This window comes from Hylobates moloch, unplaced genomic scaffold (genome assembly GCF_009828535.3).
Source record: "Hylobates moloch isolate HMO894 unplaced genomic scaffold, HMol_V3 SCAFFOLD_14, whole genome shotgun sequence".
Lineage (NCBI taxonomy): Eukaryota > Metazoa > Chordata > Mammalia > Primates > Hylobatidae > Hylobates > Hylobates moloch.
The window spans coordinates 97,314,574-97,342,147 of record NW_026652289.1 but is presented as its reverse complement, the minus strand read 5'-3'; the positions used below and the strand labels follow the sequence as shown (position 1 = coordinate 97,342,147).

The 27,574-nt window shown below is 39.2% G+C and overlaps 1 long non-coding RNA gene across 1 annotated transcript; it reads right to left on the bottom strand.

Moving 5' to 3' along the window:
- Window positions 1-1,383: 1,383 nt before the first annotated feature.
- Window positions 1,384-16,327, bottom strand: LOC116481968 (uncharacterized). Its single transcript, XR_004251681.2, has 3 exons — window positions 16,234-16,327; window positions 14,731-14,775; window positions 1,384-1,842 (listed from the first exon to the last, which is right to left on the bottom strand). It is a non-coding gene; the product is annotated as an uncharacterized LOC116481968 (long non-coding RNA).
- Window positions 16,328-27,574: the final 11,247 nt, after the last annotated feature.

Here is a 27,574-nt window from a genome sequence, read left to right as displayed (position 1 = left end):
AAGAGTGGTGAAGAAGCTGGGAGGGAGGTGGAGGGGGCACTCAGGTGGCTATACTGATCCTGACAGCAGCTACCATGCCCAGTGGTCCTATCTGATTGAAGCTTTGGGTATCCCATGCTGGAGAAGGCCTCTACTGTTACTAGTCAATTAGCCAATTTAACCAAAACAAGGGCTAGACTGGCACTTCTCAAGGACCTGTATCCACATACCAATACGCACTGCTCCTAGAAAGCGGACGTAGAAGGTGCTATAGGTATATAGAAATTAAGAGCTCAGACTCCAGAACCAGGCTGCTTCTCTGCTGGGCCACCTAAGACAAGTTACTTAACCACTCTGCCTTCGTTTCTCCATCATGAAAGGTGGAAAAATCATAGTATCCATCTCATGGGGTTGTTATGACAATTAAGTGAGTGACTACATGTAAGGTAGACCAATGCCTCACACATAGTAAGAGCTCAATACACATTATTATTCTAAGCCACGCACCTGTTTGTCATATAGTTACACAGCTTGCTTAGAGCTCACTAATTGCTTTCAGGTTCTCATTCAAATTTCATGACAACCCAGAGAGGCGTGGCAGGAACCATCATCCCCACTTTACAGATGGAAAACCTACGGCTCAAAGAACTTACATGATTTATCCAAGGCCAAGGTTATGAACCTCAAAATTATAAGAGGGGGGCACCTGAAACCAGGGGTTTGGGTTTCAAGTTTACCTATAACACAGCTCACGTAGAATTTTGGCTAAAATGTTTAATTAAATTGAAACAAATACTTCCATTTTAACCCTGCATCCACCTATGTTTCCAGCTGGAGGTCATTCACCTGACGTGTGGGCTCACAGGGCAGCACTGGGTTTTTAGCACTCAGCTGATCAGGGCACCTTGTCAGGTAGCAGGCCATTCCCAGGAGCCAGATCCTGTTCCTTTTCCATTTCGTGTCTTGAGTTTGAGGCACTCCACAGTCATGTGGAATAGGACCAAAGCCAGCAGGCAAAAACAGCTTTGGGGAAACTAGAGTTAGCATCCTGAAAACATACGACCATTCTGGCCAGAATCGCCACACAGAGACTCACATAAAACTTTCCTGAATTTCCACGTGTCATGACAAGCACCTCTGTAATAAGCTCTCTCTGGTGAATAAAAGTTTATCTGCACCACAGATTACATTTCACATGCCCAAAAAGCAGACTAATCACAAATTTTAAAGCAGCCAATAATAGGATTATCTCAGAGCTGAAGAACCACTTACGCACTCTCAGCCAGTTGGGGAATGTTGCCCCACAGGTTTGGAATGCTCAGATTTGCAAAGAGAACAGGTGAAAAGAGAACCGGTGACAGCTGGCCGGTGATTATTCACAGAAACTCCTGACTCAGACAAGAGTAAGTCACATGAAAGGGAAGGATAGAAAAGGAGACGCCAAAAAAGCATTTGGCCCTTGAATTCTCTGATGAGGAGCAGATGGATGTAATCAATTACTTAAATAATTCACAAGGGAGAAAGGCTGCTTTCACCTGAATTATCTAGATAATTTTTAAAGATATAGTTTGGGTGAGGATTTCCTTTTCATCCACACAAACTGCTGATATTTCCCCAGCTCATCAAATAATTTACTTCCACGTGAGCAGGCCAGGCTTACAGAGCTACGATTGCCATAGATGTGACTGCTCCGGTGATGTCTTTTCTCTGACATTTGTACTTCAGGGAAGAATTGGTTTCAAGCCAAGTCTTTTTTCCTCCTTTGTGTGCTGGTAAGCTTTTCCTCTGGAAATAAACTGGGCTGGCTGTCCCTTTGATCCCATTGTGTGATTCTATCTCATTCATCAAGCTGTGGCACCTGACCTGTTACAAGGGTATAGAAAATAGTACAATTTGAGCATTTCAAAGTGCAGGTTTTCTATTTTAAAAAGGGATATCTGACAGCCACCTTTAGATCCACTTGCTTATCAGGGTTGCGTTTTAACAAATTTTCATGAAAGCATACCATTTGTTCTCCAAAATTGGAAAAAAATGAACAATGGTGAGTTCATATCCCGTTGAATATGGCTTGAAACATCCAAATCTCCAGCAAAGACGGATAGGAAGAAAGTATCATCATATCAGTGGCATCAGAAAATGGCCCAGGCCCGAGCTTCTACGGCCTGCAATAAAGATGACCACTGCAGCTGGGATGAGAGCTCAGGGTTGTTTTCCAGCAGCGGGGGAACATAGCTTCTTCCCTGACCCATCCGTTGTGTGGGTGGATTAGAAGCAACACAAACAGAAACCTCTTGATTCCATCTTCATCAAGGAGCTTTTACTGATTACAGGAAATGGCTGTTAACTGGGTGAATGCATAACATATCTGGAGACAGAGGGCCTAAGATTATTCAGAAGCCCTCCCGTCAGACTCTCTCCGTGGCATGAGTGCCTTCTCTCCACATGACACTCTAATCACCTACCCTTTTATTTAATTAGAAAGAGACAGCCTCGTAATTTGGGGCAACATAAATTATCAAACATCAAATATGGTAATATATTGTAATAAATATGTTTAAATGATAACACCAAAGCACAATCACCAAAGCCAGATGTTTCTCCCCTCTTGCTTTGGAATGAGATAAAATTCCACTCTTAGCTAAATATTTGTCCATTTCTAATCAAACATAATTTTAACCGTATTGATGCTGCTCATTTAAGAACACTCTAATACTTTTCCTTCATCATTTTTGTTTAATGTTTTTGAACCCACCCTAGTAGAGTCTAACCCTGAGAACAGTCATTTTAGATGACATTGCTGTTGCTGTTCAAACTTGCACAAAGCACTTGGTGAGCAGTCCAGGCCTTTGCTATCCTGAAAATCCACGCTGCAACTCACTGTTGACTGTCACACTTTTGCTTCCATTTGCTTGTGCTTCTCATTATAAGTCAACATGTTTTCATTCGGTTTGTAGAGTGCCTCTTTTTAGCCTCTAGCTGCTGGATGACACCATCTGTGATCGCCAAGGAAATTAAATTAAATTAAGCTAAAATTCAATCAACAGAAGATTGTTGCCTCTATGACTTTACTAGGAACCTTGAGAGCATAAGCATCTAAATTCCTTTCTCTTAATACAGAAGCAGACCAGCTCTGCTATACCAACACTGGCCCATGGTTTAAAACTCCCTTAGAGCCAGGGGCCAGTCACTTACCCTTTCTGTCCCACCTCAGATGGCCTGCAGCCAACGAGAGACAAATTTCTTTGCTTCTGTAGCCTTTGCTTGGCTTAGGGAAATCTTTGTTTCTTACCAAAAAGAAGAAGAAAATCTTTAGACTTATGCAAAAAGAAAAGATGATTAACTGGCACAATATTATATATACTACACCCAAATAAATTCTAGATGGATTAAAGGCTTTTATTTTACAAATAAAGATAAGCCATAAAAATTGATCTTTTTTCTAAAATAAAGTAATACATTGATTTTAGGAATGTATAAGCATTAAAAACACCAAGAGAAGTATTGATGAGTTGAACATAATAAATTTGAAAAAGTCAAATCAAAATAATATCATCAACAAGATGCAAATGCAAATAACAAACTACAGGGAAATGTTTGTAACATGTATGACAGGCAACATACCTTAAACGGACATATACACACAAACACTCATATACAAGTGTATATAATATATAAACTTTTATATGAAAATAAGTAAAAACATCTCATTTATGGTCATAGGGCATAATAGCAATAAACAAATTAAAGAAATACAAAAGACCAAAAATCCTTTCACATTCACCTATTTAAAACAAAAAACAACACAGGTACACACATACACCTTCCAAAAATAATGTTAAACTATTTTTTAATGTAGCAAACTAACAAAGATTCAAAAACATGATTGTTAATCTGATGATAATGAAGTAAAGTACAAACTCGCATACATTGCTGGCAAACTGTAACATGCTACCATCTTCCCAGAAGTTACTTTGGCCACATGTAGGGAACTTTAATGTATTTGAGGAGAAATTTATCCCAAATAAATAACCACAGATATTCATAGCAATTTTTGAGAAAGAATGCTCAATTGCAGCTTCATTTATAACATCAAAATATTATAAATAATGTAAATGTCAATCTAGCTACAAAAATCATATGACAACCATAAAATGAAATATCATGTACTTTCTAAAATATGTAATTATATGAGGAAATGTTTACCACACAATGCCATTAAAACAGGGTGAAAAATTATGTATGTATATACATATTTATATGTATATGTGTATGTATTTATACAGATTTTGTTTAATAGTATATAAAATATTTCAACATTATACATCGTTTATAATAATATCTGCATAAATACATATTCAATCACAGAAAGAGATTAAGAAAAGAAAAAAATGACAAAATGTGAACAGTAATTATTACTGAGTGTTGGGAAGATTTGTGATTTTAATAGTCCTTATGTTTCTGTGTTTTTCAAAAATGTCTAAAGTAAGACAGAATTCCTTATAATTTAATAAGTAATAAATGTTATTTAAAAATAATAACTTGCTTTTACTGTCCTCCCAAATGGCAGAGGTCTTACTCTCTCTTGCTGTGTACTGAGGTATATTTCATTACCATTTCCCATAACCACGTTATAATTATCTTCTTAACCAGTTCATAACAGGAAGTGCAAAGACTCGCAGTAAGGCAAAATACCAGTAAAAATTTCCCAAGGGAAAGAACTAAGTGGTGGAGCCAGGAAATGTGGTTTGCATTATCATATGTGGCTTCAAGTTTTGCCTCCCCATCCTCAGTTCTCCTCTGGGCCTGCCCCCAACCCCTGCCAGCACTTCAACTAAGCAAATGTGCTCAAATTTGGAAAGGAGGCATTGTCATCCCACAACCTGCTCATACTTAATAACTTGAACTTTCACTGCCCCAAACCCAAGGCGCTCATGGGTGTACCCCAAACATAACATTCGGACAGGCATGTGTTCAGAAAGACCAAGAAGAGTTAATTATTTTAAATTCTAGTACCGCACCCCCAAAACCAAAAAAAAAAAAAAAACCAGAGGTATCATATAAGGGACCTTTTGTTCAGCATTTAAGATATGCAGATATGCTGTCACTCTGCTAAGTGATTCACACATATTATCTTGTTTATATTCTTAAACCAACCCTGCAAAGTAAGCATAAATATCCCCACTTTAAACATAAGACAGTTGAGGCCAAAGGAAGATAAGTAATCTGATTTCCTTGGATAATTTTTCCATAGTCAAAAATCTAAATTTAACTCAATGCCAGTGCCTACGCTCTAAAACCGCTGCACCATATTTTCTCCAAATAAGATGGGAAATCACGCTTTTAAAACCAACCTGGATCCTGGATCCAGGCCCTGCAGTTGGATTTTGATATTTAGAAAGGAGATTCATTTATTTTTCATCTTTTCCCCCTCTCTGTTTCAGTAGATTGTTACTTGTTAGGATTTACAGCTTCATTCTCCAAACCTCCCATCAACTCTTAACCAAAACTTAGTATCAGAAACCTACATATTAGATGCCTAAAAGAAACAGAAAACCATATAATTTAGGTGGATCAATTGTTGTTATTCATATTTCACAGATGCATTCACTAAGTCTCAAAACATTTCAGGGAACCTCCTTAAATTACATAGCTAACAAGTAACAGAGAAGAGCCTGGAACCCAGGTGTCCTGCCCTTGTTCCTGAGAGCCATCAGTATAGGAAACATTTAGTTTTCACTCCAAACAAGAAAGTTCTTGTTCCATAGCTGGTGATCCTTAAACCATTCATATATAACTTGCCTTCTGTATGAATAAAACTAGCTATTTTAGAAAGCTAATATTCTTTCTGCATTTTTTTCCATGACTTTCTCTCCACGATAATAGCTCTGTACCAGGCACTGTTGTGAGTTATTTATGCAACTTGATTTGTTTAATCCTCTTAAAAACTCTAGGAGGCAAAGAACTATTATTATACACATTTCACAGATGAGGAAACTGAAGCCCAGGGATTAAATAACCTGCAAAGGTGGCAGAATTGGGATTTGAACCCAAGCAGCCTGAGGCCAGAGTCCATGTGCCATCCCCTACACTGTTCTGTCTCTCCATACAAAAGAAGTGCATGGAAACTGCACCCTGCATCCACCAGAGCTATTATTTTAGTACTATTTACACCACCACTGCTTAAAGACGTGGAAAATTTGGAGCGAGTCCAGGGATACATAATGAAAATTATTAATGTTAGAAAAATGAAACATATGAGGAAAGGTTACAAGAAGCGAAATTTTTTAGCCTTAAAAAGAGAAGTCTGAAGGGGAAGTTAATAACTCTTCAAAAAAATAAAGGATTGTTATGGAGGGGATGGTAATCAGAGTTTATTCCCACTCCACAGAGGACAAAGTAAGAGAAAACTAGCTTAAATTGCAGCAGGAAGACATTAAACCAGCTATAAAGAAGAACTTCCATTAGGTAGCATTCTATCCATTGTGAATTTCAATTTAACCAGCCCTCCTTATTTTTCCAGTTCAAGCGTTGTTCCTAATGAGGTCAAGAATTCCCTTTTGAATCATGAATGATTAAATTACACTCAGGACAATATTAGTTTCAAATGTGTTTTATTTCTCAATTATTTGATAATCAGACACTCATACGAGGCTAATATGAAAATTTTCAAATGAGAATATATGATTCCTCAGACTATGTGATTCCCAGACCTATCTGCTTAGGAAGAGTTTACATGACCAACAACTCCAGGTAGATGTGGCATCACTTTCTTGAGCCCTCTGTGAATAGAAGCAGACACGAATTTGTCTGTGCACTTTTGATGGAGTCCAACCCAGAAGCAAGGAGGTGAACTGTGTTGACCTCTTGTGGTTCTTTCCTGCCTGATGATTCTATAACCCCCTACATTTGGTCATTCATCCCAATAAAATTTCATTGCTAAAATCCATGGTTTCTTCACAACTGGGAAGAATAAAGTACAGCAATGGTACAGGTAACAATTGTTGATGGATAAGACAAATCAGGCCCCAAGCTAACTTGCAAAGACCTTAACTGCGTCTTTAGTTCAGAGTTCCTCACTGTGGCCCTTTGACCACTTTGTACTAGAATTATCTCTAGTATTGTACTGGTTAGAAATCAATCAGACTCTTTAAAGAGGGGCCCAAAAAAACTGCATTTTAAGCACTCTTCCAACCCATTTTTTTTCAAATGTACACTAAGCTTTAAGAACCAATGAGATTTGTGTCCAAGGATTTTATTCCACTACTAAGGAAAGGGATATCTAGAAAAATCAATATTTGTCCATCTGGTTACTAGAAAAATCCAGGAACAGAATCAGATGTCCAGAATTCCCATGCCAATAAATCCCTTATCATCTACTTGGAAGCATTACAAATGGATTTTTAGAAAATGTCCTGTGGAATACATACTTGACATCAAAGCAGTAATCAAAGTAATTTGTTTCTGTGCATAATTACTATGAAGAAAAATATCAATGACCTATGTGTTAGTCAGCTTACTTGGCACCACAAATAACTGAATCTCACCTACAAGAGACTCAAACTATAAAGAAATAGATTAGTTCACTCTAGGGGGAGTCTAGAGGTGAGGCAGGCTTCTGGGTCAGTTGGTCCAATGGCTCAACCCTGCCATTTGAAACCCTGTTTTATCATCTCTCCACTTTGCCATCCAGATCATTAGGCTAATCTGTCACTTCTCTCTCTGAAGGCCAGAATGTCATTCCAGGAAGGCCCCAGAAAGATTTTTTTTTTCTTTCATTGGCTCAAATAAGTGGAAGTTTATCCATTCCTCAACCAATTACTGGCAATAAGACTAAAAATATTACAAGACTATAGTACAATAAGACTAAAAAATAGTGGGGTGTTAATAACCAGCTGGTGTGGAACAGAGGTGGGGAGTCAACCACAATGTGCTTTACAGCCCAACAGGGAAATGGCTAGAGAAGCTCCCATAACCTCCCCAGCCAGAGTCAATCCCCAGAGAAAAGCCACTCAGGGGCCTGGCCTCCACCGGGCACTTTCCCCACCCTTAGTGGACACAGGGCTATTTTCCATTTTCAGGGTGTATTAGCCAATGCTATCTTGGGGCAAGGCCTTCCTGACTCATACACTTAACCCACATTCATGACCATTAACCCAATGCTTTCAGGAGTGAGAGGCATGTCTCCTTCTCTGTGTATAAGAGAGTGCCACACACACTCAAAATATACTTATATGTGCAAAGACAAATATCATTTCTTTGTTTTCGTGTTTGAACTAATCTCCCTCCCAAGCCCATAACATTTGGGCAGAAGAGTTAAGAGTGGTTGATTTTGGTCCAATCTAGTAAACTCAGAAGGGCCATTGTAAACAATTGCTATAGGTGATTCAGTCATCTTATTTGGTTTAAAGACTCAGTATTTCAGATTTCCTCCTACTTCAAAATGGTGTTTGGGTATAGAGGAAGCCTTAATCATAGAGAAGAGACAGGAGGTTTGGGTCCACACAGCATCATCCCATTGCCAATCATGAGTGTTCCTCACTGCAAGGGGCCCCTTCAGAACATGCTGACTTCTCCACTCTGCCTCTGACCCACTCATTCTCCCTACATTTCCCTAGATCCAGGAGCAGTGGGCTTTCTCTCCACTCTTCCAGTTGGGATAGAACATCCCCATGTCCTACCCTCCTCCATTCATAGGTTGCATTTAAATTACATACTCCTGCCCCAACCATAATGGTGATGTAGTATATGGATGAAGGCATCTGATAAAAGAGCATTAAAAGGAGCTATTTCAAAAGTATTATACCTAGTACACATGATAATGTGCAAAATACTCAGGGTATCCTTCGAAGCCAATGGATAAACTTATTCCACTAACTCATGAGGATATAGGGAGGAAAGAGTAGGACCAAATGTAGCTAACTATAAAAACATGAACAAAACCCATCATCCCTGTGAAATTTCAAAGCTGAAAAGATTTGTCTGTACCCTTAGAGACTAAGGTTTAAGTGCAAAAGGATAAAGTATCCATGAAATAAAAACAGAGACAAGTTTCCAGTAATCCTGACTGTGTCTAGACAGCCAACATCTAAAAGCCATATTGGCCAGAATCGCTTTTGCCATCAATCTGCATGGTGATGGGGCACAGAAGTATCAGTGACACCACTGCCATTAACACATAAGCTACAGAAAAGACATAAGTCAGTCCAGAGCCCCAGCAAAAGAGATCTTTCTAACTGTAGAGAAGACTTCAGTGTCATCATAGTTTATCTACTTAGCTAATACCTTTTTCAGAAAAAATTACAAATTAAAACCAAACATAAAGCGTTTGATGAAATGTCATTCAGTGGTGTTGAATATTAATTCATATTTGAGTCAATTGTTGACCTTCAAAAAAAGAATATTGTTCTCTTTTTTTCCCTAGTATAATTACATGCTTATATTTGAACCTAAACCCACATCCTGTGCTTCTCCTACAAAGTATAGGCATGTACCATGCTGCAAGGAAAACCATGTATTTTAAAAAGTCATTGTATTTGTTAAGGAAAGAACCCATGACCTTCTCATAACTCAGACTGAAAAAAATTCAAAATTCAGTTTGTCTTTTAAACATTGTAAATATTTTTATATCAGGCCAGCCTCCATGCTAGAAGTAAATGCTAATTAGCCAGTCAATGCCAATAAAAAATGCATTAAAATTGGGGGAAAAGATAAGGTTAGAGCAGGTAGAAAGAGAAATGACTAGCTAGACTATGTTGACACTGCCAGTGCATGCCAATAGAAAAATATGTGTAATGTTTTCCTTATTAGCAATAAAGAAGATCCAAGATTTTCTCTATTTTTTCTGTTTCTGATTTAAAACAGATGACTTCATAACTCAGAGACTGTTTTGGAAGTCCAACTTGAAGAAAGACATCCTCAGTTAAGGAGGCTATCTTAGTAACAAGAGGTTCATACAGAGAAATTCAGTCTGCCAAGAGGAGGTGACATCTAAGCCAGAATTTGAAGAATAAATGAGAATTCATACAGGCAGAAAAGACAGAAGGCAATGGTGAGGAAAGCATTCCAAGAAGAGTGAATGGCATGTGCAAGGCAGAGACGTGGGCCACTTCTTGGCCTATTCAAACCATCTCATCACACCACTGGTGTAAAGAAGAGGATGTGGGAGCCTTAAAAATAGGAGTGGGCTCCCAAGTGTCAGGTACTGCAGAGAAGCTGACATAAGACAAACACAGACTATTCCCACAGTGATCTTAGTGAGAATGGTGTCAGTGGCTGAGGCCAGGTTGCAGCGGGGTTTAGTAAACAGGATGTTAAAAGAATGAGCTATGATAGGGAAAAGAGAGATTGTCTAAATACTTGAAAGCATTGTAGAATACAAGGAAGGTTTTGTTCTGGTTTTGCTAGAATGGAGGAACTTGATCACATGTTAGGCTAAGGGAAGGAAGAGAGGAAGCTGAAAACACAGTAGAAAAAGTAGATCGTTGATACAGCAAGGCTCCAGGTGACACAGGAAGAACAGAGCAGGGAGGGTAATGCTTCCTATGGGTCCAGAGAATGATACAGATGTAAATAAGTTTGTAGACAAGGAGACAAGAAATTGAGAAGTTCCTTTGTCAGATGAGTAGGTTGCAAAAATTTTCTCCCATTCTGTAGGTTGCCTGTTCACTCTGATGGTAGTTTCTTTTGCTGTGCAGAAGCTCTTTAGTTTAATGAGATCCCATTTGTCAATTTTGGCTTTTGTTGCCATTGCTTTTGGTGTTTTAGACATGAAGTCCTTGCCCACGCCTATGGCCTGAATGGTATTGCCTAGGTTTTCTTGTAGGATTTTAATGGTTTTAGGTCTAACATTTAAGTCTTTAATCCATCTTGAATTAATTTTTGTATAAGGTGTAAGGAAGGGATCCAGTTGCAGCTTTCTACATATGGCTAGCCAGTTTTCCCAGCACCATTTATTAAATAGGGAATCCTTTCCCCATTTCTTGTTTTTGTCAGGTTTGTCAAAGATCAGATGGTTGTAGAGATGCAGCATCATTTCTGAGGGCTCTGTTCTGTTCCATTGGTCTATATCTCTGTTGTGGTACCAGTACCATGCTGTTTTGGTTACTGTAGCCTTGTAGTATAGTTTGAAGTCAGGTAGCGTGATGCCTCCAGCTTTGTTCTTTTGGCTTAGGATTGACTTGGCAATGCGGGCTCTTTTTTGGTTCCATATGAACTTTAAAGTAGTTTTTTCCAATTCTGTGAAGAAAGTCATTGGTAGCTTGATGGGGATGGCATTGAATCTATAAATTACTTTGGGCAGTATGGCCATTTTCACGATATTGATTCTTCCAACCCATGAGCATGGAATGTTCTTCCATTTGTTTGTATCCTCTTTGATTTCATTGAGCAGTGGTTTGAAATAAAGAGTATTCAATTAGGAAAAGAGCAAGTCAAACTGTCCCTGTTTGCAGATGACATGATTGTATATCTAGAAAATCCCATTGTCTCAGCCCAAAATCTCCTTAAGCTGATTAGCAACTTCAGCAAAGTCTCAGGATACAAAATCAATGTACAAAAATCACAAGCATTCTTGTACACCAATCACAGACAAAAAGAGAGCCAAATCATGAGTGAACTCCCATTCACAATTGCTTCAAAGAGAATAAAATACCTAGGAATCCAACTTACAAGGGATGTGAAGGACCTCTTCAAGGAGAACTACAAACCACTGCTCAATGAAATCAAAGAGGATACAAACAAATGGAAGAACATCATTAAAAAATCAGGAAACAACAGGTGCTGGAGAGGATGTGGAGAAATAGGAACACTTTTACACTGTTGGTGGGACTGTAAACTAGTTCAACCATTGTGGAAGTCAGTGTGGCGATTCCTCAGGGATCTAGAACTAGAAATACCATTTGACCCAGCCATCCCATTACTGGGTATATACCCAAAGGACTATAAATCATGCTGCTATAAAGACACATGCACACGTATGTTTATTGCGGCACTATTCACAATAGCAAAGACTTGGAACCAACCCAAATGTCCAACAACAATAGACTGGATTAAGAAAATGTGGCACATATACACCATGGAACACTATGCAGCCATAAAAAATGATGAGTTCGTGTCCTTTGTAGGGACATGGATGAAACTGGAAAACATCATTCTCAGCAAACTATCGCAAGGACAAAAAACCAAACACCGCATGTTCTCACTCATAGGTGGGAATTGAACAATGAGAACTCATGGACACAGGAAGGGGAACATCACATTCCGGGTACTGTTGTGGGGTGGGGGGTGGGGGGGCGGGGACAGCATTAGGAGATATACCTAATGCTAAATGACGAGCTAATGGGTGCAGGAAATCAACATGGCACATGGATACATATGTAACAAACCTGCACATTGTGCACATGTACCCTAAAACCTAAAGTATAATAAAAAAATAAAAATAAAAAATAAAAAAAAAGAAAATTTCAAAGCTGGACACAATCTAAGTATTGTTCCTACTTTATATAGAAATCAAATTTAACTCATTCCCTGCAAAAAATAAATGTTTTAAATAAATTTAAAAAAAAAAGAAATTGAGAAGTTCCTGATTAATAATCTCTAATTTCTCATAAGTAGAAACTAAGGATATTTATTTATAAGTAAACACCATTATGTTCTGTACATGCTTTAAGGTAGCTAAATGGGATGGTCCATCCACCAAGAGAAATTAGGATGGGCATCAAAGAGAAGACAAAGCTGTTAAAGGAAATAGAAGCACTCACCAGAAAGGAAGGAAGATAAGTGGTAAGGGATCTTGAGGCCCAAAGGATATTAGAAGTTATGAACTTGTACTGACACAAATATGCAGTTTGTGACTTTCTCCAACAGTATTCAACAGACTGACTGTGCCACTAGAAGTGTGTAGGAGATGCATGCCAAAAACATAAGCAGTGGGGAGATATGATGGTATTGGTGAGAGAGAAGTTATGATGAACAGTAGCAATTTTAGGCTGGTGCAGAAAGAAGTCAGAAAACTGAGTAATCGAGAAGCATGAGAGGCAGGCACTGTTGGGGTGACAGAGAAGGCAGTACACATGGGAGGCGCCATCCTAGAAAAGGGCTGTGGGGCTTGAGATTTCAGGTATGGAACAGTCCCATGATGGCAACATGTTGCTGTACATGAGAATTGTTGATGTGGATTAGAGATGAAGGCCATTGGCACTGAGATCAAGGAATTGGAAATAGGGTGCTAAATATATTGTCTACATGATATAATAATTCACTCAGGTGATGATAGAAGTTGGAGAGGAGAAAAGTCCCCATGTCACTCACATGGTACAGATCAGAGAAGAAGGAGTTAAGGGAAACAGGGCATGGAGAGGAATATAAAAAGCTTGATGTGATCTTCAAAGCAGGGAGAATGTTTTGGGAATGAAGAGAAATGGTATCAAAGAAGCTGTAGAAAGTGAGAAAAGACACAGAGTGGGAGAAGTATAGACTCATTTAGAGGGATACAGATAAGCAACGTCTTCAGATGAGACATAGATCATGTCTTCTGACCTATGAAAGACAGGTGATGGTTAGGGCCAGAATGGGGAAGGAGTGCTGCAAGAAGAGGCTGAGGTGCCAGAAACACCGTGTAAAAAATAGATAGGAGGATCTCCATTTGGAAAATGGGTGGACACCCAGGAGAAATATAAAGGCAAAAAACTGAATGAAGATTGACAGAATCAGCACATCTATGGTGTCCAAGACCTCGGACTCAATTGAATTAACTGGACTCAATTTTCCATTTCCTTGGTAATGCTGTTAGGGTCTTGAAAAGGCCAAGGACCAGAGGAGTATGAGGCCCGGTCCTGCAGCTGCTCCCTACTTTAGCCCTGTGTGGAAACTGCCCCAGGGCTCCTGGTAATATCTAGCCCAGTGGCCTGAGCATCTCAACTGCCACGTCCAATTTTATTAAGGTTAGCTGTTGCTAGTAGGAATCATGCAAGTTCTTTTTCTTATTTAACTCTGGCATGTTGGTAAATTTTCTGCTGAGTTGTAGTATCTTCCCCAGCTTTAGTGTAGACTCTTTAAAACTGTGATTGCTTTTACTGACCAATTTCGTTAGGTTACAACCTGGCTAGTAGTTCTTCTGTTTTGTTACCCAGGAAGGAAATAAATTTTAGATGCCGATTTTCCCTCTTCCACTGTCTGCTCATGGTCAAGTGACCCAGATAAATTGGGCCACTAATATTCACAGCTCAAGTGTGATGGCATCTAGGTTTTTGGTTTACAATTAAACAGAGTTATTAGAACTGTTAGTAAAAATATTTATCATCTTAATTTCCTTGCCTGTACTGATGTAAGTTTTAACTATTCTTTCCACTTGTGAACTAAATGTTTTCTATGGGTTTCCCTCCATTGCTTTATGGTTAACCATCTCAATTACAATAAGACCAGATATTTATAGACTTCCTTGTTCTCTTCACTAATTTGATCTTTAATTCTTTAAACCTATCTCTCACAACTGTCACAGTAACCCAGAGAATATGTAAACTCACACACTCTGTAAAATGCCTAGATGAAAATTTCCACCATAATTTTATTTATTCACATCTATTTTTCCTAGCACATAGTCTACCATTTATACATTTTGAAAAAATAAATCAAAAGAAAGCTTTGTCTTTCACATTTCCCACATATACAGCTTTAATGGGTTCTTCTGTTATTTGAAACTACAATCATTGCTGCCAAAAGAGGCAAGTCTATATACATAAACCTTGTACTTACTATGGTAGATGAAGAGTTAAATCAAGGCCAGCTAGCGATCTAGTCCTGGGTAGGAAGAGAGGAGAGAAGCAGGACATCATGAGGTCTTTCTACACTCCTAAGCTCTGCTCACTTCATGTTCACTTACAGTGCTAACACCTAGAAAGCCCCAGGGAAACCAGGAGGAATTTGTCACCCTACCACAAGGGACCCTCTCCACTGTTCTCAATCTCTGCCTCCTCTTGATTTTGTCTGGACAAGAAGCTACTAGGTGTGTTTACCCTCACCCTAATTTCCCAGGTTCCCAAATCTGAAATTTTAAGGAAAGAAATATATCTTAAACATATATAACACATCTCAGTTTCTTAGGAATTACTACTATGTTCTTCACAAGATAGAATCAGCTTCATTTAAAGAATGATTTCTCAACCCTGACTACTCGATATTTAGAATTGGATCATTTTTGTTGTGGGGAGGTGTCTTGTACATTGTAGAATGTTTAGCACCATCACTGGCCTCAACCCAGTATCCTCTACAGGGGGAATCCTGTAGCATCCCCCCTCCCCCATTGTGATAACCACAAATGTCTCCAAATATTGCCAAATGTCCTCTGGGAGGCAAAATCACCCCAGCTGAAAAATCGCTGATTTAAAAGACTATCCTCCCCACTGTACCTTCACCCCAAGAAGGACAGCTACGAAAGAAGGAAGGAAGGAAGGAAGGAAAGAAAAAAGAAAGAAAGAGAAAGAAAGAAAAAAAGGAAGAAAGAAAGAGAAAGATGAAAGAAAGAAAGAAAGAAAGAAAGAAAGAAAGAAAGAAAGAAAGAAAGAAAGAGAAAGAAAGAGAAAGAAAGGAAGGAGAGGAAGAAAGGAAGGAAGGAAGGAAGGAAAAGAGAAAGAAACAAAGAAAGAAAGAAAGAAAGAAAGAAAGAAAGAAAGAAAGAAAGAAAGAAAAAAAGAGAAAGAAAGAAGGGAGGGAGGGACGGAGGGAAGGAAGGAAGGAAAGAAGGAAGGAAGGAGGGAAAGAAGGAAGAATGGAAGGGAAGAAAGAAAGCAAGGAAATGGGGAGAACAAAAAGAAAGTGAGTAAGAAAGGAAGGGAAAAAGAGAGGGAAAAAAAGAAAATATGGTAAAGATACTTATTATATTGTAAAAAAAATGAAAAAACAAAAGGGGAGATGGTTAGAAAGAAAATTAGATCTTGATTCCAAGAATAAAATGCATTAATCCACTTTTCTCTAGACCTAATCCTAATTTCAAAGATGAGAAATTTATGGCAAAATCTTTAATCCTGCTTCCTCTAAAAATAGACTTAAGTTGATTAATTTATGTAAATAGAGATTTTGACAGAGAAAATATGAATCAGACTCTGACAGGTGCATAGATCAGAAGTCAGCCAATCCCACTGAAAAATATTTATTCTGAGCAGCTGACAGACACACTGCTGGGAGAAGACTGGAGGCACAGAGGGCTTTGCTCATCTGAATCAACTGTTTACTACAAAGAAAAGAAATTTATTTTCTCACAGCTCTGGGGGCTGGGAAGTCCAAGATCAAGGCACTGGTATCTGGTGAGGGTTTTCTTGCTGCATCCTCACAGGGCAGAAGAGCAGAAGAGAGCAAAGCCACTCCTGTAGGCTGTTTTTATAGCAGCATTAATCCCTTCATGAGGGCAGAGTCCTCATGACCTAGACATGTCCCATTCTGCCCCAGCCCCCAACACTGTTACATTCAGGATTATGTTTCCAACACATAAATTTAAGGGAACACATTCAGAACATTGCACCTGGTAAAATGTTGAAGTGGTATACTCTACCAGGCCCCTCTGTGCATATCATTAAATGTTTTTTAAAACCTGTGCTCAAACTTTCTAAGGGCAAATAGTCTAAGTGATGATATAATAGATACAACAGACCTGTCATTTGTGGCTCCCAGTGATTCTGTTAACCTCATTTTGGTAGTTTTATGCATGATTCATTAAGCTTTTCCCAAGAAGAATCTGAAAACCTCCATTTCAAAAATCCCTTGCACATGACTAGCTTCAACCAAGCAAATGCACCCTGCGAGTCTTTGGATTTAAAAAATTAAAATTGATAAGGCCACAGCCTTTTCTGGCAAGCATTGGTCATAAAAGTGTTGAGTTAATCTGCAGCAGCTGTAGCAGAGGTTCTGGTGTTCAGGTGGTAGTTTTATGAATGTAGAATGACAGGTGGCAGCAGCTGTGGACTTTCCACTGGAACAGCCTCAGGGAATAACTGAGCATTCTTCCTCGCTGCTCACTTCTGCTGTCTGGCATTCATGTTTGGTTCTCTCACCTGTCCCTAGAAATCTGTAAGTTCCTAATACCCTATAATAAATCTCTTTCTGCTTAATCAAACTTGAATGGGCTCTGTGGACTGCAATTGAACCCTGGCTGATAGGAAGGGGTGAAAAAAAGCCTCTTGCACATCAGCAAAGGAAGCTGCTCTAGCAGGGTTGAACTGGACAAGGGATACAGAGAAAAAGAAAATGTAATGGTGATGGCAAATGAAGTCCCAAGCAGGTGGTTTATGAGTGAAAATAGAGAAAAACATTTCCAATGAAACGGATACGAGGGGAACTGGCAGGATCTCATTTTTCCCTCGTCTCTTCCCAAAGCATTTATTTTGCCATTTTCATGTTCACTGGTTATTTGTGTCTGTCCCTCCCCCAGACTCTGAGCTCCTGAAGAGTAGAAACTAAGTTTTTCTTTTGTCACCCATGTCAGTATCTGAATATAGGACTTTGGACTTAGTAGATGTTTAGCAGGTGCTCTAGCAATACTTACTGCGTGTGGTGTGATATGGTTGTTTGTTGCATGACGTTCCCAGCTCCTCCTTAAGAGGGATGGAAGTTTCCGTTTACAGAAAATGGAGTAAACAGAAAAAAGTTTCCCTTGATTCTTTTTACTTCAGAATATGGCCTCAGAAAGTCTGTGTATGGGGTAAGGCTGAATGGATCCCGCCAGCCAGGAGTCTTATAGACAGCTAGCAGTGGCCCTGGTGGTTCTCTAATTTGTATTTATATCTGTACACGCCTCCTCCATCAAAATATGCCATATGCAACTAAAAGATATCGAATCAAATATTAATGCCCGAGGTGCCCACGCATTTTTGTAATGTCTTCAACCTTCTTTACAAAGGATTTTAATGCACTCTTGTAATTTTACTTCAGCACAATGCAGTCAGCAAATATCAATTTCTCTCTGGGACCATGAAGACTTGTTAACTGCAGTTCTGCTATTCATGCCCTAGTGAGGGAAAGAGCTGCTGTGTCAGACTCTTGGAAATTATCTCAACTCTGTAGACCTTAGCATGAGGAAACTACAGAGCATGAGAAGTAAGATCATTTACCAGGCTCCTCCTGGATTGTTTTTAAGAGGGGATTTCAAATCATTCTGTCTTAAGTTCTTATCCCTTTTTCTCTGCCTGTTAGATCCTTACCCATTCTGTGAAGCTAAACTTAAATGCCACCTCCAAGAAGGCTTTCTCCACCCTACCAGAATGCTTCCAGAGTACTTTATTTCCCATTCATGTATCAAAAACTGCCTTTTCTGGTAATTATTTGTTCAAATCTTATATAGTCTACCAGATAAGCAACTTGAGAGTTAGGACCAGGTATTTTCCGTATTTACACCTCAGGCCACTGCAAGCCATGAAATATTTGTTGACTAGATACATGGGGAAAATCATCACTTTTATTATCAGGATTAGGATAGCAGGGTCCTGAAAGCTCAGGGAAAATTTAGTTGAAATAGGTGTTTGTGGTCTAGCTTAGGCATGAACTACCTTTTAAAAGCCTATTTTCCTGGGAAACAAATCTAATTTACAAGACACCTTGTGTATGAATTGGGTGAAGATAAAAGCACACTGAGTCAGAATTAGCTCAATATAGAGTCAATCCCTAAAATAAAAGTAAGGCCTTTTCTGCCTTTTTCAATGACAAAATAATCATATTCCTTGTGCTTCATAAGCACTTCTTACATCCAGGCAGAGAGACAACCTAGGAGGTTGGGTGGAGCTGTTTCTCTCTTCCTCTCACAGGAGTCCACTCTTAATTGCCTTTTAATTTTTACTTACAGAATCGTAATTAACTCTCAGCAAAATAAGTCACCAGTATTTGGCAAGTAGTTTTATGGCACTGTCAAATTTGTTTCATGGCACTGTCAAATTTTGACTGTGTGTACCCTGAAGTGTTTGTTAAGCATGAACAGTTAATAAATACGTAGGTACTCACTAAATGGTGCCCTGATAGGCATTGCTCACTTTTGCCCAATGCAGACAACTGGCATGGCATTCCTTCAGGGTTATTAGCAAAGATTTCTATGGCAACTTAAGGTTGGGGCTTTTAGTTCCACATCTACAAAACTTAATATTTTCTCCTGGATTCTATCCCTACTGCAACAGAGTGCAGTGGCACGATCACAGCTCACTATAACCTCTACCTACCTAGGTTCAATGATCCTCCCTCCTCAGCCTCCAGAGTAGCTGGAACCACAGAAGCACACCACGACGTGTGGCTAATTTTCGTGTTTTTTTGTAGTGATGGGGTTTTGCCATGCTTCTCAGGCTGGTCTCAAACTCCTGGGCTCAAGCAGTTCGCTCACCTCAGCCTCCCAAAGTGCTGAAATTACAAGCATGAGCCACTGTGCCTGGCCCTATCCCTACAATTCTAGCAGATTATCTCCAGGAGAAAAGTGTTGCCTTAGATCAGCTTTTCCCAACTGTTTCAGTGATGTTAACAGTTAATATATAGAAAATGAGCCAAATGAGTTTGAAAAATACAGTACTGAATTTAGCAAAATTAAGCAGATTAACTTACTTGGGGACATCACAGAGCCTTTAACACAATAGTGTTCAGTGTGAATCTCACAATGATTTCTCAAGAAACCTGTGTTCTGAACATATATTTTAGAAAATGCTGCCTTATAATATGGCTTGCCCTGGTCTTTCCCCCAACTGCCAAAGACTAGTGTAGAAAACAAGGGTGAGTGATGCCAATGCCATTTTAATACTTTTTCTATAAATTATATCATAAAATGTGATGACTTTCTCATTACAAAAATTTGCAGAACACTCATCAATACTTTAAAAAGAACCAAACGCCTCGGCACCACAAATATTTTCTGACCACCATCAACTTTTGTTCATCATGCTTAACCTAACTTTCTCCCTAAATCTTTTCTTAAGAGTTTATTATTATTATTGTAACTGTCCTTTATGGAGTTTTTAATATGTTCTAGGGACTGGGCTAAATGCAGTTCTTAATCCTCAAACCCTACGAGCTGGAAACTTTTACTAAGAAAACTGAGACTCAGACAACTCACCCAAGTAAATGACAAGGCCAAGATTCCAGGCCAGGTCTCCAGGACTCTAGGGTCCATGCCATAGTCACTGGGAGGCACAGCCTCATCACTATGACTCTGTAGATATATATGTGCTGTTCTCATGGGCTCCCATGCCCAGCTGCCCTTGTGTCCACGTAAACACATGCCAACCAAAGCCCTCCAGGAGGCTGGATGTCAGTTCCTTCTTTGAATATCTCCTTATAGCTAATCAAAGGGATAGGTGTTAGTTAACTAATTAATTTCCCACTTCGCTCTGAGTTGCTGTATTCTCATGGACTCCCTCTAGCACCCTGGAGTAAAAGAGAGGTGCCTTTCTTGCTCTTGCCAATAAAGGCAGAATAGAGTTTAGTCACCAAAGATTTAACTTCGCATCTACTGCATTCTCTCTTGTAGACAGAAAAAACATCACAGAGAAAAAGCAGTGCATTCCTGATGTCAGATTCCCCACAACATTTTCCCCATTTGGATTTCTCTCCCTCTCCACCCCTATAGATAATCCTTGGTAACTAGGACAGGGTTCATGTTTAATAGTTGACCAAGTGCTGTGGCCTGAGCATTTTACCACCTGCTTTCACTAGCATCCTGATTGTCTTCTTCCCTGAACTTTTAAAATAACATTTGAACAAAAAGGACAATGTTTCTTGCTTCTTGCCAGACACCTGGGCATTTCCTCCCACTGCTTTGTTTGCATGTTATTCTTTAATCAACAGGTCATGCTACAATTGCATTATCCAATTTTACATGTGAAGAAATGAGGCACATGGGGACCCACAAGGATCGTAATAGTGATAACTTTTCAGGCTGTTCAAGCAGGAAAAGGAGGAAAGAAATATCCACAGTGATGTTAGGTCTGCCTTTTCTGTGTTCTCATGTTAGATCCTCTTCCTCAACTCCTAGGAAGATTGTTGCAACTCCCTGCACCCAATTACAAAATTACAGTCAAGACTTAAACACAAACTCTTTGATGAAATATTCTCCAGAAACAAAGTAAATTTAACTTGCTGTTGAATAAGAGCTTTACTCCATGAGTTAATAGTACTAACTTGTAAAAGTGAGTTTGTTTACATGTCGTTGGGATTAAACCACTACCTTGACCTCTGTTTATTCATGTCCTCTGATTCCAGTATTACTTAGACATTGTGGCCCTTTATGTGCCAGAGAGTAATAACATTGGGCTTCAACTCACAGGTCCTCACATCTCTATCTGGCCAATTCTCTTGGGGTCAAATATCTTGAGAGCTGAGTGTATGTGAGGCAGTGTGGAGACAAATACCTCTGAGAGATAAGACAAAGACCCTGCATGTGGAGGTTATTTGCTCTTTCCGAGAGGCGTTATTGTCAACTGAAAACAGAATGCAATCCAGGGACAAAGCACACCTGGTTACTTGCAACCCAGCTCTATCACCTACGAGCTTCATGACCTAGGGCAAATTATTTAACCTTTCTGAGTCTCCGATTCCTCATCTCTGTAATTATAGTTCCTGTATATACCTTATTAAATAAAAGTTTTAAGAATAAAATTTAATAACATACATGAAAATTTCTATCACATTGCCTGCCACATAAGAGGTAGTTATAAATATTAACTTCCTTCATGTCCCTCATCTTCTTCAGGGTAAAGTAACTAGGTAATAACAATACTTTGTCTCAAAAGAACTTGTGAGAAAATATTGTGAGAACACCTACAACATAGTAAATACTCAACAGTGATAATAATAAGACCAGCAACTACCATACCATCATTACCTACTGTGTTAGTCCATTCTCACACTGCTGAAAAGAACTACCTGAGGCTGGGTAATTTACAAAGGAAAGAGATTTAATTGACTCACTGTTCTGCATGGCTGGGGAGGCCTCAGGAAACTTACAACCATGGTGGAAGGCAAGGGGGAAGCAAAGCACCTTCTTCACAAGGCTGCAGGAGAGAGGGAAGGAAAGTGCCACACTTTTTAACCATCAGATCAGATAGTGAGAACTCCCTCAATACTATGAGTACAGCATGGGGGAAACGACCCCCATGTCCCCTATGATCCAATCACCTCCCATCAAGTGCCTCCCTTACCATGTGGGGATTACAATTCGAGATGAGATTTGGGTGGGAACACAGAGCCAAACCATATCACCTATTATCATTTTTTAAATTGAAATGTTTTCAAGGCACAACATCCTGATGGCCTGAGTGGATCGTGCCTCATGTGTGTCCTCATATGCCTTTATTCCTGGTGGAGGGGATGGGCAGCAGGTGAGGGACACGTTTATCTTAACATCACTTAAGTCTCAGGAGACTTTCCTTCCTAGGGTCTCTTCTACTCCAACCTAGTTTTCAATCAGGTAAACTAGAAAACCAGGATAAGGGATTTTAAAATCTGATATCTGAACACAAAAGCCTGGAGTGTTTTCTTTGCTTTCCTTCTAGAGTTCATTAAAAATGAGAATGTTTGATCTAGACATGGAGTCTGTGGCTCATGTCACCCACCCACATTTCCTTAGGATAGTTTGGCCTTCTGGGGCTTGCACAACCAAAGGCCCTGTGGTCACATGGCTTCTCTTCGGTCCCAAGTCCCTGTGCTTGATTTGATTCATCTACTACAGACAAATAAGCTCATCTAGTCTCTGTCTCACTTCATATTTACATGTAGTAATAGACAAAAATTCATGTACATTGTTAATTTTTAAATTAACATAATCTTCCTGTGGTATTTCATTTGAAGTTAACACAAAAATGCTTTCGTGTCGCCCAGTAGTACTGTTTTTTATATACATTTAGGCTAAACTGTCACAAAAGAGTAAAATATTATCTTAAAGGTAACTTCACTTGAAAAATGTACCACCTTATTCACGAATTCTATCATCATTAGACCATTATTGTGTCCATACTAATGTCATCCTGTGTCTTTCTATACCCTCTTTCTGAGACAGAATACATGCAGGACTCCTCTTTTGGAGCTGACATGAAAACATAGCACTATTTTATCCAAGATTTTAAATGCCTGGAAATATTGATCCAGCCTGCTAGCCTACTCAGAAGGATGCTGCACTTGCTGCCTTGTGCTTAGAGACAATCTAATAAAAGCTTGCTGAATAATAAACAATAGGAGCCCACCAATTCTAAAAATTTAGATTGACAGGAATAATCCCCTCCCTGGAAAAGACAGACCAGCGGGCGCTTCCCATAAACCCATTACTGCCCACTCACCCATAAGCCAATAGAAGATGTTGGGTTATTGGAACTCCTAGCTTTAAGAGAAATTGCTTTCCTAAATTTGACTTCCCACACTAAATATAAAATATGGACCATCTGTAATGAAGGGATTGCAGCCCAAACAGCCATCATCTCCTGAGGCAGAGGTTAGAAGGTTGATGCACATTGGTTCCAAAGGGATGGGGATGGGGATGACCTTTTACATTGAAAATGGTCACTTGGAGCTGTAATGTGAGAGAGGGAGGTCAGGTATTAGCCAGTAAAGTGTCTCCAAAGCTTCTGCCTTGTTAGATTCTTACACGAGGTGGGCTGGGAGAAGCCACAAAAGCAATATGCGAAAACAGCATCAATTCTCATAAACATGAGAATGTAATACAGAGGGAATGGGAAACTGGATATATCTCAGACAAGGAATACGTTTCAAAGCCTTTCAAAATAAACAAGTAACTGTAGGTAAAAGACAAAGGATTTGGAAAGGAAACAATTTTATATTTACTTGTGACACACTTTTGACCATTTGATTGGCGTGTCAGTGCTGCCACTTGTCTCCAACCTGCAGGCAAAGCATAATTTCTTCGAGGCTGATTCTTTTACAGAAAAACACTTTATAAAAACGATTTCTGGAGTTCAGCAAAATTCCCATTGTCCATGTCTGAGATTTGCTTAATTCTAACAAAAAAACTATGACAGCAATGGAAGAGTGGCTCCAAAATACTGAATGCTTTGTAAGCAGTAGCTTTTAGAACAAAAGGGAGGAGGCTGCAAAGGTTTCCTTTGAGAACAGAGTGCCTCATTCAAGACAGGGTGACATTATACAGGAATCTGAACTGAATAGGCAGGAGGGGGACACCACAGGCTGATGGGAAGTTCCATGGTGGAGTGCATTAATGCAGGGTAAGATCAGGAGGATGGTTTCAATAAACACACAGGAACTTACACATCCATCAGCCTCCTGGAGGCTAGCAGCAGAGTTCTGGAGTTCTCATTTCAAAATATAAGTGAGGAAAAATGGAGGCTGCCTGACTTTAGGTTTTGTTATAATTGACATTTTGGGAAGACAAGATTGACCTGATTAATCATGAATAAAAATTGAATGTGATATTTCTCTCTTTTATCGCAAAAAGAAGTCTTTCCCACTCAGCTCTCTTAGGCCGTCTCTCCTAGGCCACTCACAGTTTTTAGCAAAACGATTCTCAATACACGGCATACATGGAAATTAAACTTCAAAGAAAGAAGAAACAATTAATAGCTGTTCCAGTTAGTAGAACCTTCATCAGCTTGGTATGAGAAAGAAAAATGACAGAGTAATATTGCCACTAGCAATTCCTAAGTCATGTGATTTTTTTTTTTTTTTTTGGAACAGATCAATGTTGGTTGCCAAGCAACACACACACAAAAAGAAAAAAGAAAAAGAAAAGAAAAAGAGAAGGGAACATTGTTATGTTTTGATAAATTTCCTTTTTTAAAAAATTCACGGATTTCATACTGATATTATCATTATAATTATTTTCAAGCTTTGTGTTACCTTAAAGGAGGATCAGCTTCATTAATTGAGAATAACTTTGGTGAACAATGGACAATATGCAAAATATACTTGGTAAATAAATAGTGAACTTTAGAAACAAGAGCTGAAAATTCATAGTTGCCACCTTGGAGTGCTTTATTAATGATACATGTATGTTTATTAATGAGTTCATTGCCTTTGTGTCACACTTATGTCACCATCAAATATTAATGTCTTCTATATTATAATAATATCTATTGATATAACTGAAATTTACTTTCCAGTAGATGTCACCATGAATAATACTTCTGAAATACTAAAATCAATAAGAAGAATATTAGGGGGCATTATAGTATGTCAATGAAAAGAATTCCTCTTAAACACTGCATGTAACATAAACCAACTAAATATACCAAGTTGCAATTTTAAATACATAAATATAAAAATTACAGATATAGATCTTATAATATGCAATATTACATTGCCTGAAATAATAGAATAAAGCTACCAAATGAATGAAAAGAGGCTCTGTGGATTCTCTAATTTAAAGTCAAGCTCCTTCTCATTGTTGGAATTAATAAGCATCAGTTTCTTTCAGCATGACAGAAGATCATGTAGACAAGAGGTAGACTAAGTGGTTCAAATAAATCCTAAATTCATTTACCCTTGGATAAGATGGCCGCTGTTCCTCCCTCCACTCACTCCTCCCACAATTGCAAGCTCTTGTTCAGAAGCCATTTTTTTTTTCACTCCATGTTGCGCAGGATTGGACAGTGTCTGTGCGAACAAGGGACCTTCCCAGTGAATACCAAGGCAGAAATGTTCGCCCGGCTCCTGGGGCTCTGACCAGAGGCAACTGTCAAGGCAGCTGGGAGTCTGGCTGTACTATCTGGAGATCAATAGAGCACTTCAGCCTAGCGCTTTACAGAGCTACTAATAACGACAGAGGGACAGCAAGCTTCCATAACTAAGGGAGAAAAACCATGAGTATTCAAAAGACACACAACCCACCTAGATGCTGGTTAAGTGTGAAATTATCTACTTCATTAGTTTTTAATTTCTCTCATAGGCAAGGCTGTCTGGGATAGGCAAAACAAAAGCATGTTCCCCTGATTACCTCTTGCTTTATGTAGCTTTGGACTGCCCTCAGAGGTCCTCACCCTACTACATTCTGCTGAAACTTGCTTGAATGTCATTGCTCACACTTGGACTAATCCAAGGGCAATTCCCTCTGGGCCTGTCTAGCTCATCTGACAAAGTCAAGGTGTATCAATAGCATAATGGTTGAACATGTACTCCTCCTGAATCATGCAATAATTCTAGAATTGCTGCTGTCTTAATCCAGAGTATCTATCAATAGTAAGAATTTCAGACCCCATTGTTAGTCAACAGGAATGCAGACTGGACATCCTTCCACTCCGACATCACAGGCCGTTGCCTGTTTTACTATGTGCAGGGGAGGGTTAACTGTAACAGCTAACAGTGCCAGGGGCTGTTCTAAGCACTTGACATGTATTAGTTTTCTAATTTTCATAATGACTCTACAAGATAGGCCCTGTCTTTGTGTGCATTTTACAGTAGAAGTGATTGCTCAGGGTTCCACAGCTTGTAAATCTGGGCCAGAAATGTGAACCCTGAGCATCTGGCTCCCAAGCCCAGAATCTTACTCATTACCCAACAGCTGCCTCTCACAGACTGTCACACCATAAGGGGCTCCTTCTTGATATTTGTAGCTAGTTTCTAGCAGGATACCAACTGGGAAGCTGCCCTGATTTGGACCCTCCTGTAGTAACTTTTTTTTTTAATTTTGTCAATCACCTAGTTCAGAGATTACTGATTACCTGAATGTCTCTTGCTCTGAACATTGCAAGAACCACAAAAAGAATTTGTTAAGCAGGTTGGAAACAATAGCTAGGAGCACTGCACTGTCTCTTCAAAGATCCTCTCTCAGACCCAAGCCTCGGGCTCACCACCTTCTTGGCAAGCTCTACCTTGTTGGTTATCTTATCATAATCCTCAAGAAATCCTACTAAGAAGTCTCAGGTGTCCATGGTGTCCCTGGTCACACTGGCCAGCCTGGCCTCATGTGCCATTAGCAATCTAAAGGGAGCTAGGAATTATGCCCATGTTTTCTGTAAGAAATGTATGAATGTGGCTGTTAAAGGATTATCTTCAGGGAAAGAGAAACAGATATATTTATCTAATAGAACTGGTTCTTAAATTTCAATGAGCATTGGAACCACCTGAGGCACTTATTAGAATCACAGACCCACCTCACTTCCATCCCCTCCTAGAAAATTCTGACTTGATAGGGCCCAGGGATTCACATTGTTAAAAGATAGTCCGCTGACATTACTTCCAGGACAGCTTCTCTGTCGTTTATCCTGATTTCCATTTCAGCACTTGCCCCTGACTAATGAGTCTGTGTCCCTGGGCTCAGAACAGACTAAAATACACACACGCACGTATACATACACACACACACACACACACACACACACACACACAAAATAAAACAAAACAACAACAAAATTTTGAAACTCTTACTTGTTCTTAACACATTATCTACTTCAAACCCCCAAGGCCACAGAGGGTAAGTGATTCTCTCAAGTAGATCTTAAACCATATCTTTCATGTTTTACTTCTTTCCTCTAACACATACTACCTCTCTTCTCTAAGGTATTCTGAATAAGGAATAATAAAACATGTATTTTTGCATATATAAAGATAACATTTATTGAAAAGTTAGAAAATTCTATAAAAGGCTGGCCACATTTTTACAGGATCAAAAGAATCA